The sequence below is a fragment of the Coturnix japonica genome, chromosome 3 (genome assembly GCF_001577835.2).
Source record: "Coturnix japonica isolate 7356 chromosome 3, Coturnix japonica 2.1, whole genome shotgun sequence".
NCBI lineage: Eukaryota > Metazoa > Chordata > Aves > Galliformes > Phasianidae > Coturnix > Coturnix japonica.
In genome coordinates this window covers 46907321-46923511 of record NC_029518.1, presented here as the reverse complement: position 1 = coordinate 46923511, position 16191 = coordinate 46907321, and the positions used below count along the sequence as shown (strand labels likewise).

At 41.0% G+C, this 16191-nt stretch overlaps 1 protein-coding gene across 8 annotated transcripts in view; it reads right to left on the bottom strand.

The window, feature by feature from the left end:
* The window catches only part of TULP4 (TUB like protein 4), a 129623-nt gene extending 113697 nt beyond the window's left edge, over nucleotides 1–15926 (bottom strand). The window contains exons 1-3 of one of the 8 annotated variants that reach the window (XM_015858296.2): nucleotides 15840–15907; nucleotides 2100–2189; nucleotides 713–855 (exon numbers count right to left, since the gene is read on the bottom strand). The gene's annotated coding sequence lies outside the window, so the exon portion shown is untranslated. Of the gene's footprint in view, nucleotides 1–712; nucleotides 2060–2099; nucleotides 2190–6465; nucleotides 6531–15521; nucleotides 15653–15711; nucleotides 15779–15828 lie in introns of those variants that run through there. The other 7 variants (XM_015858295.2, XM_015858299.1, XM_015858293.1 and 4 more) reach the window with 7 other exon arrangements.
* Between the last annotated feature and the right edge of the window lie 265 nt (nucleotides 15927–16191).

Below are 16191 nucleotides of genomic sequence, written 5' to 3'. Positions count from 1 at the left end.
GTTTACTTGGAGAAAACTATATGTTTTCTTGTTAACACTGCTAACTAGACAGCACTGATATCAACACTTCAGCTATATCTGTATCAAACAGCTGTGGGCTGAGGTAGACCGATGCACAAAACAAAAAAGATTTCAACAAAAAATATAAAATATTCAGTATTTCATAAAGCTGATACAAAGTTTCTGAAGTCAGGTAACTCGAGAATGACATTTTAAGAAAATTCCACCCCTACAACAACAAAAATGACATTATTTTTCACTTACTGCTCTACCAAATGACAGCAGGAAACAAAGCTGATGAACAGAAATTACCACGTTAAAATACAAAAATTCCCTTCCTAACAATTAAAAGAATGAAAAACCTAAATTAAATGCGGGATAAAACTAGCTGCTCAGTGATTCTAAAACCTCAAACATTACACTGGATCATTAACCTACCAACCCTGCAATATGAACAGCAAAATAAAGCCAGGCACTACAAGATCACAGACCAACATCCCAGAGCAATGCAGGGATCCAATTACCAGCAGCATCTCCTGCCAGGCAGCCAGGCTCCCGTGGGGACAGGCAGCACATACACTGGGATGTTCTACACTAAGGCAGCATTTGCTTCTTACACAGAGCCATGCAGATGTCACGGGATTATTGCCACTCAGTGCTCCCACGTTTACATTTATCAAAACTTCAAAGCAGAGCATAGCACAGCACTTACAGCTTTGTGACATTCCTCCATGCAATGTATCCTGTGACTGTAAGACGTTGCTCTCTTGGAAATGGACAAAAGCCGAACTCTGGGCTGACAGCGAATGTCCTTTATTGCTGCTCCTCAAAACTGCACCCAGATTGACCGGAGCTCTAACAAACCAGAAAGCAAACTCCAGCTTTATCTTCTGTGAGCCCACAAGCCATTGCAAATAAAATCGGGATCCACACAGGTCAACTCTGTTCAACAATTATTACTGTTTGATTTGCTTTAAAGCACAGCTAGAAATAACTGAAGCTTTATCAATTTTCAAAAGCAGCTTCTATAACTACATTGGTATGCCCTATGGGAACATGACTCTGTTTCTCATAGCAACCTTCAATGATTTAAGCAGCGAGCCCTGCTCTTCCCACAGCATCATTAATACTCAGAAAGCTTCATCATTCTTCACAAAGAGAAGAAAGCATTCTTAGTAAAACATTGCTCTGTCTCGATGTCAAGGAACTAGGACATTTTGCTCCGAGAGCAAATAAGGCCTGGCCATTACCTTTTATTAGGATTTTTGACAGCACTTCACAACAAAGTGACAGTATCTTGGGCTTTTCTTTTTTTCTTTTAATTCTTAGTTTATTCTATTGCTGCACTGTAATTACCCTCAATAGATTCCATTCTTTACACTTCCATTATTTTTATTTTTAGAGCTCTCTCCTAAACACACATCAAATTCCATAACATTTTCAAGAAGCATTTTATTTAAATTCGGCAGTGACAGCTACTGATGTTTCATATCCACGGGGATCCACCTGTTAACAGATACTGGAGCTCTCCATCCTCAAGCAACCGCACAGCTGGCACATAACACTGTTATCAATGTCAATTTAACACCTTTATAATACCTAATCTCTTAAGAGATAAAGTTTTATGGCAAAAGTAGGACGGTTAGTGCACAAGGCAGGACTGCTTCTATAAGGCCTTTCTCGCTACTTGCAGAGTGGTATCTTGCCTTGAAGGCAGGTATGCATTATGCAATTTCTAGCAGCTTTCTACGGTAGGTATGACTCCTGCTATACCAAATGAGGAAACTAAAAACACAGACCTACAAGGAAAGTAAAATGTTCAAAGCAGCCAATGCAACAGAAAGACTTCTTAATCTCCAACACCTCCATGACCTATGCTCTGTTTCCTAGGTCCAGTCGACCTCGGTCCCTCTGTTCACTGCCTGGTGCCTATCTAACTTCTCCTTGGGCAGACTCTGCTTCTTAAACCAACAGAAAATAAATACTGGAACAAACAACAAAAAAAGCAAGGAGTATTCTCTGAGCTCAAACAACTCACTGAAAAGTCAAACGAGCGTCAGAGCTGAGGCAAAGGAACGGGCAGGACCCACAAGACTTACGTGCAGTCTAAGAAACAGTAAGATGTTAGATCTGCTCAGCTGGGCCACGGACCTTCCCCATGGAACGCAAACAGAGAACCTTCTCCAATACTGAAGGGGAAGACAGCATCAGAAAAAGAAATAGGAATATGCCATTACAGACATCTAGCCATTAAGCTGTGATCCTATCATTAATTTATCTGATGTTTCCCTGTCTGTGTCCATCTGGCTTCAAAACCTATCTATCTGTTTTGGATTCACAGGAAATGCCATAACCAACATTCTGCTTTTTGTTCTCATATTTAAAAATAACCATTAACATTTGGTGAAACACATCATGTGTCAAAATACTTCTCCTGTGGCTCACTGCAGGAAGACAGGCACACGGGCCACGTTAATTCAAAATGATTTACAGTAACCAAGTGTGGTTATTATCTCCATCATCAAGCAAGGAAATTTGATTTAGATATATCATATTGATTCTGAGTTATTACTCCTGGTGTGATAGAGTCAGCTACTATACAGTAACCTTACAATGATGTTGATTTACAAGCAAATTTATCAACCCCTCCTTTGATACTTCTGTTTACAAGCTGGAATATCATAATGCATTCACATTTAAGTAATCGCGTAACTTAAACACAGTTATCCAGATCATTTTCATACTTGATGTTAAAGAACAGTAAACAGCCTACTTCTTATTCTCTGAACTGCCGTATAGGTTCCTCTGACACACACAGCAAGCATCCCTGGCATGGAAGCTTTAGCATCACAGGAGTCAGCCTAGAAAAAGAAGGTACCGCTGCCAACCAGTCAAATCCAGTGTCACTGCAGTTGTCAGGGATGGGAGGAAAAAAAATAAGTTGCAATACCATAAAGTATTACATTTGGGGATTATCTTGCAAACTCACAAGTGTGTCAAGCTGGTTTCAAAGGAAACTGTAATTTCATTTACACAAATCCAAGCTATACAAGATTTAGACAATATTTAGACAACATTAATTATAAAACTACAATAGACATTTTGGACACACATGCTTCTATTATGTTCTGCATTAAAAGCTACGTTTGTTTTTGTTTTCTCCTGTTAACAAAAGAAGTATTAACATTAGCTCACGAACTGAGCCTTCTGGACATCACGTCCTTAAGAGAACTTCTTAATCTCAACAGCACATTTCATTTCCTATGCTTTGCAAGAGGAAAACAAGCTTTTTCATAGTTGCTTATTTTGAAGGGGAAAAAAAAGACAAACTAAACTAAAACAGAATTTTCTGTCTGTGCCTACTGAAGAAAATCTGTTGCAAAGTGAGCTGCCCCTTCAGCAAACTGAATTCAAATATTTACCAAGCAATTTCTTTCATTTTGGTCATACGAGATACTTAAAATTTCACCTGAAAGTATTTAAGAGACAGTCATCATACTTATCAGCAAAGTTATTGTAATTAAAGTTGATAAGTTACGCTGAAGGCTAAATTTACTACAATGCTTAGACTAAAATGGGCACTTAAAAATAGTACATCTTATATCCCTTCTTAGCTACCCTGTAAATACCCTCTAACATATCCTCATTTAAAAAGAAAAGGGCAAATTTTGGCTGTGAAAGCCACCTCCTCCATTTAGGACTTATGTTGTCATCACCAAACAAAAAGGTCCTGAACCTCAGTTTAAGAACAGGGAAAGAAGATAAGGCTGAGCTAAAAAGTCAAACTATCAGGAGAACTGCCTGAGATATAGGCACACATTCTCTCCCCTTGAATCAGCAGTGGAGTGGTTACAGTCTCCACCATTCACAGCAGGAGAAATATATCAGGCTGTCACAGCCAGACTGCAACGTGATTTGTCCACTAAAGCCTTCTGAACACACCAGTTTTATTTTCTTTGTGTTTCTGTTTGGGTTTTGTTTTTTTTCTAAAAAAGGAAAGAATAGATTCTTTATACCTCAAATCTCAACATATACAACATTTCAGACTGATGAATGTGGCATCAACGTGGCATGTCAGATTCATAATACACAGACCACGTAGAAATTAAAATTTCTTCTTCCTCCTCAGCCCCAAATTAAAGCAATCTACTTACATAGCCAAGAGAAGCAAAAATAACTATTGTTTGTCGAGCTCCGCAGTGTCATGCGGCAGCAGTAAGGTCAGCCTTTAGAAGTTGGCTCCAACCTGAGCTGTGACTAATCTGCTCCCTTCCTGCTGAGGACACCAGGTCACGACAAACATCGCTCCTGTAGGGCAGCTAATGATGAGCCAAAGGGAACCCTCTGACAGGAAAGTAAAGGCGCAGGGAGCAAGTTTCCTTCTGGGGCAATGAATTAAGGTCATACAGGGAACAAGCCTGTTGCGGGTTCACAGGGTGAAGAGAATAACACGCGAGATTTATGCCATTTCATTTTGAAGCCGGTGCTAAAGCTCTGAATCAGACTTCAGGCATGGTATCACTTTCCTAAGCTGAGTACACATGCCAAGAGCACATACTACAGTGTCATCTGCCACCAAATATAAAGGATGATGCATTAGCTTAATGGGGATGCAGGGTGGGGGAGAAACTGTGCCCTTCATCCTAGCAACAGCATTTGTAAGACACTTGCAGGCTTTAAGAAGTAAAAACAAAATTGAAACGATTGAAGCAATTTATTAGCCTGCCAATGAAACGATAAATCATCTGACATCAGAAATGACATGTTCATAAAATCCACTGAGCAAGATAATCCTGTCTCAATAAATGAGGCATTCTTCATACAGTGAAGTGGGAACGCGTATTAGGAAAACAATGTACAATCAACAATTAAGCAAAACAAAAAACAGTGATGTAAAAAATTAAGATGACAGCGATTCCTTTTGTATTATTCCAATACAGACCCAACTGATAAAAGTAAACATGTTTGCTTTCAAAACTGAACAGAAATTGCAAACACCTGAGAGAAGAGAGATTGTTATCCTCATGCTAGATTGTTTCCAGACATTTTTGGCTATTACTGTAATTATATACCAGAGCTGAGGCCAGGGAAGCAAGACAGAACAGAAATACCTCTTTTCAAACAGCATGTCTCACCTAGTGCAAAAACTGTATAGAATGAATATCTTTATTTCATTGCATAGAACACGTATTTCCAGCAGTGGAAAGTAGGAAGCGACCTTTACAGCAGATTCAAGGTGTAGGTTCAGCAAAATATGCCTCCACTTACCAAGATATGAACACACTCAGATGCTCTGCTGATTTTGCTCATAACCATGAAGAGACAGAGCATTTAATGGAAGGATGACTGTGTACTACATGACACAAAACGAATTTCCATGATACTAAGAATCTAATAAGCCACTGATAATAAACATTTGTTTTCTAGCTGAGAAAGAAGTCTGCTGTATTGCAGCATTTTCAGGCTTTCCACTGACATCACATAAGGGAGGAGGCAATTGTCCCAAGGCAGATTTAGACTTATCACCAGAATGACAGAACGTCTTGTTTATAATTAAACTCATCAGTAAGGATTTCAGAATTTAGATGACAAAAAAAATCAAACAGAATAAACAAATTACTTTAAGAAAATCTAAGCTTTTGCCCATTTTGTTTGTAAATATCAGAGAAATTATGCAAAAGATATTCCAAGCAAATAAGCGCTAGGGCAAATGGCTCTCAAAATCTGAATTTTTCTTAATGTTTCTTAAGCCTTCGATCCTCCAGGCAATACAGAACACGAGATATCTCTTTATTAAGTCTGAAAAACTTAATATAAGAAGGGACACTGAGGCTTCCAGAGCAGCAGCTATATATAGATCTTGTCTGAACATGTTTTTGTCTGAGCAGTGTTTTGACTAAGTCAACACTAGACTTCTGGGCCTGAAATTTTCCAAAACACAGAACAAAAGGTCTTTGGCTGTCAGTTCACAAGAAGCCTGCTGCAAAATACACTAGATATCCTAATGCTCCCAAACAAACCGTGCACTTCTGAGAGTTCTCTTTTGTATGGAAACCAGCATCTCCCATAACTTCTATCACTCCTCCTTGTTACCACTTAGGCATGCTTTAAAGGAGACAGCTTTGAAAAATTCTGCTAGAAAAGCTTGAAAGAGATGGCCAGAGTGCTACAGTACGGGCCACCTAAGAAACATCACAGCACAGGGGGTGAAAACCTTCAGCAGTATCACAGAGGGGAACAATGCACAGTATCAATAGCATAGCCACAGGAGCTTATCCTGAAAGAGTCTCAGAAGTACAGAGGGACAAAAGAAGAGACGGGACAGCAGCATATCATCTTTTGACAAATGGAAACCCCCAAGAGAGCCCTGAATTTACTCCGGTACTCAAAGATGGCAAATAAACCTCTGAAGAGAGAATGAGCCTGTCCAAAAATAGAAAGGATCAAGAGAGGTAAACAATATACCTTGTAGAAAGCAGGCAAGCAGCTCTAGGCAAGACACCTGGAAAGCCTTGCACAACTTGAGAAACCTATCAAAGAAAATTAGCATGAAAGAATGTGATTTTGTTTTTCCTGTTTCTGAATAAACATCTGCACCAAAACACTGATAAATCTCAAAACGACAAGCAAGGACCTTTTTGCCTTTTCTTATTGCTCCCCTTGGCATAGGGAATTTTATCTTTGCCTTGTTGCCTTGAACTACAACCCCGTTTGCCGAGTCTTTAACTGAACCTGAAATACAAGAAGAGAACAGACCTACGAACAGTTGACTACATGAGAGAATGAAGATCACATCTGTATTTAAGTTGGATCCCATAATTACTGCCTTGGACGGGGGGAGGGAGAAGGAATAAAAAGCAACAAAAATACCAACTCTGCTTCAACCAATACCAACTCCTTCACACAAAACACAGGCAGCTCCATGCAGAAGTTGTGACTGTATAACCTTAGTGCTTAATTCTGGTCTTAATCAAACTATGAAATGGATAAAATGTATTTTTCATATCACATACTATCCTGTTCAAATATAAATCTGAGGCATAATAGCTGAGTAAATATTAAAGAAAGTTATTACAGGAATTAAGAGCCCATTCTCCAAAAAATAAATCCAAACATTGGATGCGATTTTTCAAGCAAGAGCAACCCTGCTTTATTCATTCTGTTTCAGTAAATGCAGACATAAAGGATTGTGTAAAATGAAAACACTCCCTACACACAAATCTGTGGGGAAGAGACATCTCGATAGATAAAGTTGAATAGTCAATGGAAGTGTTTTCTGTTACACAAGAAGCAGAAATGCACTCAGCTGCCCAATCAGCCCTTCCATCACAAATGCACCCTTGCCAACAAATGATCGATAAACTCTTCATTGCTAACACCCAAAACTCCCCACGTAGCACATTTTGATTCAGCCATTCTCCGAGCCTGCAAACAGGTGGAAGAGTCATTCAGACACAGCAGTGCTTTAGTGAAGACATCTGACTACGTACCTCACATACAGGGACCTCATCCAGGCACACATTTACTGCCAGTCTTTTCAACATACCGCTACTTTAGCGCCACTGTTGACAGTCTACAGATATTAAGAGATACCCCAAAAACAATCTCAAGAATAATAAAGAAGCAGAGGAATTGCATTGCACTATTGGTTCACTCTCTCTTATTTTGCCCCCCCTCTCCTTTTCTGCATTTTTTATTTTAACCTTTGCACATCCTACTCATCCTCTGTTAAGTGAATGTTTGACTTGTGTCCAACTACATGATGATGTCACTTAACATGACCCTGAGTCTTCAGTCTTCTATCTAGTGTTCTGAAAGCACTAACCTAAATGCCTAAGGATAAGTAGGAAAATAGCATTATTCCCACTATACCACTGAGTAAAAGACAATTAAGCACCTCAAGGCAATACAGAATCTCATGACAGAAGTAGGAGGAGAGTAGAGTTCTGACTCCCAGTCTGCTGCTGCAACCATCAGCAAACACACAACAGAAGTAAAACCCAAATGTTACCCAGTCTTAGACTAACACAGGTTCATAAAGAAAAAAAAAAAAAAAAGCAATCACCATAACACTAATCTACATAGTAATGTTACATTTATGTGGCAGTAACCTCCCACAGGCTGCTTTGCCTTCCCAATCACAAAGATGCTGCTAGAGCAACGACCAGACAAGCAGAGACAGTACTTAGAACACACACCAGGAATTACTGGAATACCTGAAGTTTTCTGGCAGATAAGTGGGACTTCCCCTACACAACTGATTCTGAAATTTGATCCACAGAAGTCACACGCTTATTTATTAGGGAAGACTGGATAAGATCCCAGAAGTCATTAGGATGCCTCAAATGAATGTAAAAGACTATTAAAATTAAGTGAAAACAGAACAGAACCCTCTTCTAAAAATAGATCTCACTGTGCAGCCAAATGTGCATGCGTGCAATTGGTGATTTATTTCTAAGTTGGAACAACTTTCCAGCTAGATTTTCAGATCAGCTAACATAACGAGGTGCTCTGAAACAAAACAATGAAAGGCATTCAAAAATGTCACTTGGAACAATCAAAAGAGAGAAGGAACTGAGCATTACCAGTACTTAAACCTCTTTCACTGAATGCTTTCACACTGGTCCTGCCAGTGAAAAACACAATAACATAAATGTCTTAAAAATATTCCAGGGAAAAAAAACACCACCATTTCAAGAGCTTGGGTAACAGCTAGGCTCAGAAAGCAATTAAATCTTAGTCTACATACCAACAAATGAAAGGAGTAAACATAAGTGAAAACAGCCGTTTCCAGGCTGGTATGGACACTGAGTCATCAGGTGACATTTATCAATGTGACAATGCAGCTGGAAGGAAATCAATATGGTCTAAACTCTGATGACACATCTGTTCCATTACATCTTTCTTTGCCAAAACGGGGCTACTAGGTGATCTACTCCTGGGGACACACTGTAAAAACTAGGTTACTACCACCCATGCAGAGGTCCCACTATTATTTAAGGAGAATTCTCATTCTCTGTCAAACACGAAGAAAACTGATCACTTCCACCAATAAAAATTCTCAGGTTTCACTCACTCTTGGACAAGGAAGGAAAAAACAAATTCAAATGCAAACCAGAGAACAAAGTTGCAATGAGCAATGCTATTTTAAAAACAGCAAGAGCTTGCTCTGTCACCACAGCTCTGGACAATCAAATCACAAATATTTTCTCTCCAAACCAACAAGTTGTTTCCTCACACCAGAAGTATTTAAACCAAATTCCAAAGGGGGAAGGGAATGAATGAATAAACTACCCAACCTTTGGAATAACCATCCTTTGATAGCGACTAAAGACTTTACTTTCTTGTCCTGTGAAAACAGAACACTATCTCTTATGACATCTTTAAGCATTACAGGTCACGTTTAGCCCAAAACAACCACTATTCTGGCCATCTGCTCTTTAATAATAATTGCAAAATCCTCTAGCAGGACAGAAAACAACAGTGTATTATGAGAATATCCAATATAATCTTCTTCATCGCCTCCTATGCTACAACATCAGTGGCGGCTCATTTATCTCCTTTGCAGAAAGCACAATTTCCAAGCCAACTGCTTTATTAATAAAACTAAATACTTAACCTTTTGAGAATGTAAGAGAGGAGCTAATATTGCACAGGCACACTCCTAGCACTAGTACTGAGCTCAAGTTATACTTCTTTAAAGATCTGCTAGCAAACATTAGCACTGAAAAGGAGGAAGGAGGATCCACATCAAAGTGGGAAGGTCCCAAAAAGGTGGTAGCACCATCAAAACCATCTGATTTACAACACTGTTTCTTAACGGATGAAGAAAAATTCAAGAAGTAGGGGCTGCAGAGGGTCATTTCATTGCACGCTGTTCTGTTTCCAACTATTCAGGAATGTCTAACAACGTTTTGTAAATAACCGTGCAACAAATATGGGTGTAATAACTGTCTTCTGCTACATCGCTATGGAAATAGAGCACCAAGAGCTGAATCAAAACTTTCTCCATTCTTACAAACATTCACAAACTCAGCCATTACCTTTCAGAGGCCCACAACCTTTCTGCAAATACAATTCATACACAAATATCAACACTGTAGTCTTTACAGAAAGATACATTTCTAAGGGCAAAGCTGACTGTGAAATGGAACCAGAGAACTGCTGAAGAGAAATGCAAGGTATAAGCAAACAGGTCATTACTAAAAGTGAGAAGATGGAAGAGCTATTTCTCATTAAGTAAGATAAAGCATCTCCACGTGTCTGACATTCCAGATGTACACACAGAACAGTCAACCTCAGCCATACAGGTTTGATATCAAACTTTACAAATTAAAAATAGCAAGCATTCGCACTGTGCAAAATGAAGGGAGTGGAAGAATATAGCTTTTAACCTCTCAACAGTGGAAACGTGCTGGGGGTTGGAATCAGATGATCTATTAAGCCCATTCCAACTCAAGCCAGTCTGTGATTCTAACTAGAAATGAACAACTCCATTTCTATCAGTCTTGGACCACTAGATGCCACAGATGTTAACGTCTCTGAGGGTTCAAAAAGGGATTGGATAAATTCACCACAGCTATTAAAAACTAAACGATTCAGTACCAAATTGTCTGTTAAGAGATCTCTAAACTGCACCCTAGTAGAAGCTAGTGAAGCTTCCTTCAAACATCCAGCTATCTGCACGCCTTAAGCACCTGCTATCACTCGCCATCAAAACAAGATACTCATGTGGAAAACACCTCTGGTCCGAGCTTATTCTTGGTCTGCATTTCTTTCCACAGGAAAAAAAAATGAAGGTAAAATATCAAAGCTGTTCAACACCTACACTACTCAGTTCCCTCATTTTCAAGCACTATGTAGGGCACTTGTATGGCAGCCAAGATATTTATATAGCAACAGTTCTTAATATACTTGCATCACTCACGAGAGCTGGGGAAGGCACCACAAATAGATAACTCCTTCTCCCTTAGCTGAATTCACTCCCCCCTTCGAGTTTTACTTAACACTTAAAATAGCTTTCTGAGTAACATTTGTGATATTTTTAATACAGAGTTAACTATTATCCACAGCCCATATTATCTACAAGGGAGGATTTCTGTTAGTCTCCCTTCCATGTACTTTACTCAGGTATTAAGACAGGTAGATCTTTGGGGCTGCGTTCTACTTTTTAGTTATTTATGACTAACAGGATTTCCTAGAAGTCAACCCACCATTCTGACAAAGCAGAGACTTGTTCTTTACGAAGCACAGCCAGCAACACTCAGCTGCAAAGCAGAACAGGGCTCCCACTGCACTGGGTTCTGCACCAACACAGAACAAAAAGGAGCACACGCAGCTCTTGCACTCTCCCCTCTCAACGTAAGAGCATCACAAATCAAGGTCTTTCTCCAACTAAACAACTCCTGTGGGCCTTGATCCACTCCTGGCACAGCGATCAGCCCACCTTTGCTTTTCATTATGATTTTATTTCTGCTCATCTCGAGAAACACTGCTCTTCAGCAGTGTTCTTCACACACATGCAGAATCACTAAATCATAGAACGGCTTGGGTTGAGAGGGACCACAGTGATCATGTAGTTTCAATCCCCTGCTATGTGCAGGGTCGCCAACCACCAGACCAGGCTGCCCAGAGCCACATCCAGCCTGGCCTTGAATGCCTCCAGGGATGGGGCATCCACAGCCTCCTTGGGCAACCTGTTCCAGTGCGTCACCACCCTCTGTGTGAAAAACGCCGCTTTTGTTTTGTATTGTATCCAACATCAGAATCCTCCCTATGTTTTTCATCTGCTTAAGTGGTGCCAGGTAACACCAATAAAGTATATGCAGTAATTTTCTTCAAATGGCTGTATGAATAGATACAGCTTTGGCCTCCTTCCAAATATTACTTAGCAATTATTATTTAAACTAATGAAACAAGAGGCGTTTGAAGATTTTATTTAGAAATCAGTTTAGACAATATATTCACTTCAGCAAACATTTAATGAGAAGAATGTCTTCACAGGAGAGGAATTTATTCCACCGCATGTACAAAGCAAAAGAATAAATGATACTAATACTGAAAAATACCAGATTTCTTATATTCTAATGGCCAAATTAATCCTCAAATACATGTTTTGCAAAGAGTATTCAGCACTAGACAAGAGTATCAGTGATGATTTAAACCCAGGAAGCTTGAAAGCATATATGACTCCTAGCAGGGTGGGATCTGCTGGCTCTGAAATTATGCAGAGGACAACAATCAAACAAGCCAGGATCTCCACGCCATGCAAAGGGCCCATATTTCCAGTGGGAGGCTCTCAAAGACAGGTGTGATATGTTCTATCTATCCAAGATTTGAAGTACAGCTGAGGTTTTTCATAGTATAAGCACAAAGCAAAAACTATCAGAGACCATTTTAAAAATTCTAAGTACTGTAAAAGTAAGTAAACAAGAACATCAACTAAAAATGACACGAAAGAGACAACAGCAGATTAAATAAATAAGCAAGGATGATAGCAATAGTTGTGTTATGTGTGTCCCCCCCAAGACTAAAGGTATTGAGTCACAAAATAATGACCAGACAAATAGGCAAAAAATTCTCCTCCATGAAATATGTAAGATACAAAGATGGTAACAGATATTCAAAAGGTTGTTTATAGGGGAAAAACTCACTAATATGGATGCCTTCGCTGGGAAATGCTGAAGCAACCTCCACCAGGGAGCAATCTCCAAGAGATACTGCCTCAGTGGTGGTCAGCCCTTAAATGAGGTCTAGAGGAGGTGGAGTCAAGCTCCACCCCTTCTGGGAGGGCAGCTAAATTACTCTCACCTGTGCTCCCACAGCTGACCCAACACTTGCCTCAGCTGATTAATTAGAGGTTCAGGCTGTTATTACCAATTTCCCATACAAAATAGAACCTCTTGAATCTTCTTCCACAACAGTCTGAATCTACACAGATCTAACAAGTGCCGTGCCTACAGGCAGGCCCTGTTTTGACATGGAATCAACTGAAATCACTGATCTCAGTGCTTTTTGCCTGCAAGCATTTCATTACCTTAGGGAAGTGCTACTGTCCCCTTAATGAAGGGTCTACAATTCAGACATAAGTTACACGAGCAGGTTTCTTGACAGCATCACACACAAGGAGTTCCCATACAAATAAAACCATAACACTGCTGTTACAAGATCTTTTGTATTTCCTAGCAAGTATCAATAAATGATGATGTTTCCACTCTTTCAAATTAGAGAACAAAACACAATTTCTTTGTGCTATTTTGGAAGATATCAGCACAGTATAAGAGATCTCAAGTCCTAAACTAGATTGCTTATTAAAATGCACTGATACTAAAATTAGTGATCATCTGTACACCAAAATTGGTAGAGATAGCTGAGGGGGGGGGGGGGGAAACAAACACTATTTTAGAGGGTGCACCTCACACCTCCTATGCCAGAAGTTCGTTCTGCTTCCAGAAGCATTACAAAAAATGGGATGCTCAAGAAGAAACAGTTCCAGTCAATAGCAACAAAAGCAAGATTCCAAACAAAAGCAAAAATCACCACCTCTCACCAGCTCTGCACGCTGAAGAGGAAGAAAGCCAAGAAGATGGAATGGATCTGGTAATATAAATAACTCATTCAAAACTCCCCCTTACTTCTAATAGACATCAAAAGACATCTGTACAAACCCTCTCAGTGGCGAAGCTCCTTGGTAACTGGAGGCACGCACTGTGATTACTTGGAGCCCCTTAAGGGAAACCTGTCCTGAATCATTCTCTAACTCATCCATGAATTTGGTTAAGCCTTCTGCAGGGTCCCTTCTGACATGAAGCAGAGAAGCCTGTTCTACCTAACAGTGAGCAAGCTTAGCTCCCAGCCTTGGCACAGAAGGAACAGTACAAAATGACCTCAGGCACCATTAAGTAAAATAAAAGCACTACAACAGAAAACTGTTCAAAGCAAATGTGAGCTTGTGGGGTTTTATCTTAAGGAGACTGAGTTTTTTTAATCAATACCTAATTTTTTAACCTCTTACAGAGTTTCTTAGAGTAATCACAGTTGGACAGTGATATCTTTATGAGCGCTAGGGGATGACCCTCCGATAAGAAAACCATAATTACATTGAATTCCTTTGCGAGGTGTTTTGAAACCTACAAATGAAAAGTACTGTTAAAAGCTGTACATTCTCAGTAAGCTTAATAATAACATGAAGTGTGTACTGTTTATTTTCCCGGATGCTAATTATAAACACAACTAATGTTATTTGGAAGTCCAGCAGAAACAATCATTTCTGTGATAACAGGATTCAGGGAGCTAACAGAAGTTATATGGCAGGAGTTTGCTTGGTGTAAACTCCTTACTCTTACAACAGAACCGCCTGAATCTATTCAGCAACTTATCAAAAAACCCCACAGCGAATGAACCAACCAATGGGGAACTCAGTATAGCTCCCAAAGGGAATAAGCAATTTCAGAATAGCGAAATGCGGGAATGGCTTTAGAATAAACACCTGTTGAGTAGGTGAGAACAAATTCCACAGGCTGCCACTCAAAAGCAGAGACGTATTGTACAAAGCAATCCACTTTCTATAAAAGTCATTCACAACAGCAATAGCTGTCAGTCTTCTGGGCTGTTTTTGATTTGTAAAGCATCTACCTACACACACAGACCGCAGCCTACTGCTTCATTTCAGCCCCACTAAAATTGATAATTACCTTTCTATAAAATACCACTGGGGAGATAGATAGATAGACAGCTTTTGGAAATAGCTCCATCTCACTTGGCTCTCATCACCTATACAAAAAATGAGGCCCACCTGTCCATATTTCCCTTACAAGAGCTCTCTTGGGTTAGGGGGCCACTGGCATGAAGCTATTCCTCAAATCAGGATTGCAGGATGGAGTTGTGAGCATCCCCCAGGGATCACCATCATTTTGCTATTGATGAAAAATGTGTGATGGTACAATTGAAGCAGCGTTACCAGGAACTGCGATGTAGAGAGAAATCTGTTCTGTGACTTGTTTTCTTTTTCTTTTTTTTTTTCCTTTTTAAGTGAGAACTGACTAAGCTTTCAATAGAAACTGTTAAGCATTTGTGGCTCACGTTCACACAGTCATCTTCAAGGGTGCCAGTACCGTATGATGGCAAAACACTCGCTTTCCCGAGCAAGTGCTTGTTATTCTGCATTTCATTAGTCACTATGATAGTTCAGGGCTTCAGACTTGCATTTCACAAATCATTTTTAAATACAGCCATTAAGCAACAACTGTGCTGTTTACAGCTGCCGTGTGGGAACGCGCCAGCAGCACGTACCTCTTACCTAACCTATCTACTGCACGGCGCGCTGCCCACCCACCACGTACACCGGGACAGGCGCTCTCAGCCCCGCAAAATGAAGTCACCGACGACAACGACACGAGTGTAATCCCGTTTTTTAAAGGAGCAGAGAAAGATCTTCTCTACTGAGGCCTTTGTCTGCTCCTCCCGAGATATCGCGGGGCTCCGAGCACCCGAACGCACAGATAACCCTGGCGGCCCTTCACCTCGCGTTCCCCCGGGGCACACGGCCACGTTCCCCCTAAACCACCGCTGTGAGAAGACGGCATCCAGCATCACTCGGAGCCGCCGGCCGGTTCCGTTCTATGCTGTACTCCGCGGCCCCAGCAGCAGCGCCGGCCGGAACAAAAGGACAACGGCTGCAGAGCTGCCCACCCACCCCCGCCCCTCACTCACCTCAGCGGAGCGGGCGGCGGCCGCTCTCAGCCCCGCGCTCCCTCCCCGCTCCCGCCCCGGCCCCGCGGCGCCTCCCCCCGCGCCCTCCTTCCCTCCCTCCCGGCTCCGTCTCGCTACCGTCTCCTCACCGCTACCGGAGCGGCGACGGCGGCTGGGCCCGACTCCTCGCCACGTGACCCCGCCGCCACGTGACCACCCCGCTTCCCCGCGCCGGCTCCGCCCCCACACACGGGCCGCCCCACACACGGGCCGGTGGCCTGTCGTGAGCGGGAGCTCTCCTCAGAGCCAGGTTCTGAGGGGCCGAAATCGCTATTGCTGAATTCTTTTCTCTCCTCCTGGGTTCAGCATTTAGTTAATTTTTTATATTACATCTCAAAGCCAAAAAGGAAACATTGATTAGCTTTCAAAAATTCAGGTTTCCTGAAGCTGCTGATAAACTTGTTTAGATGCTTGTCTTTGGCTCCTCCTCATCCCTTCTCT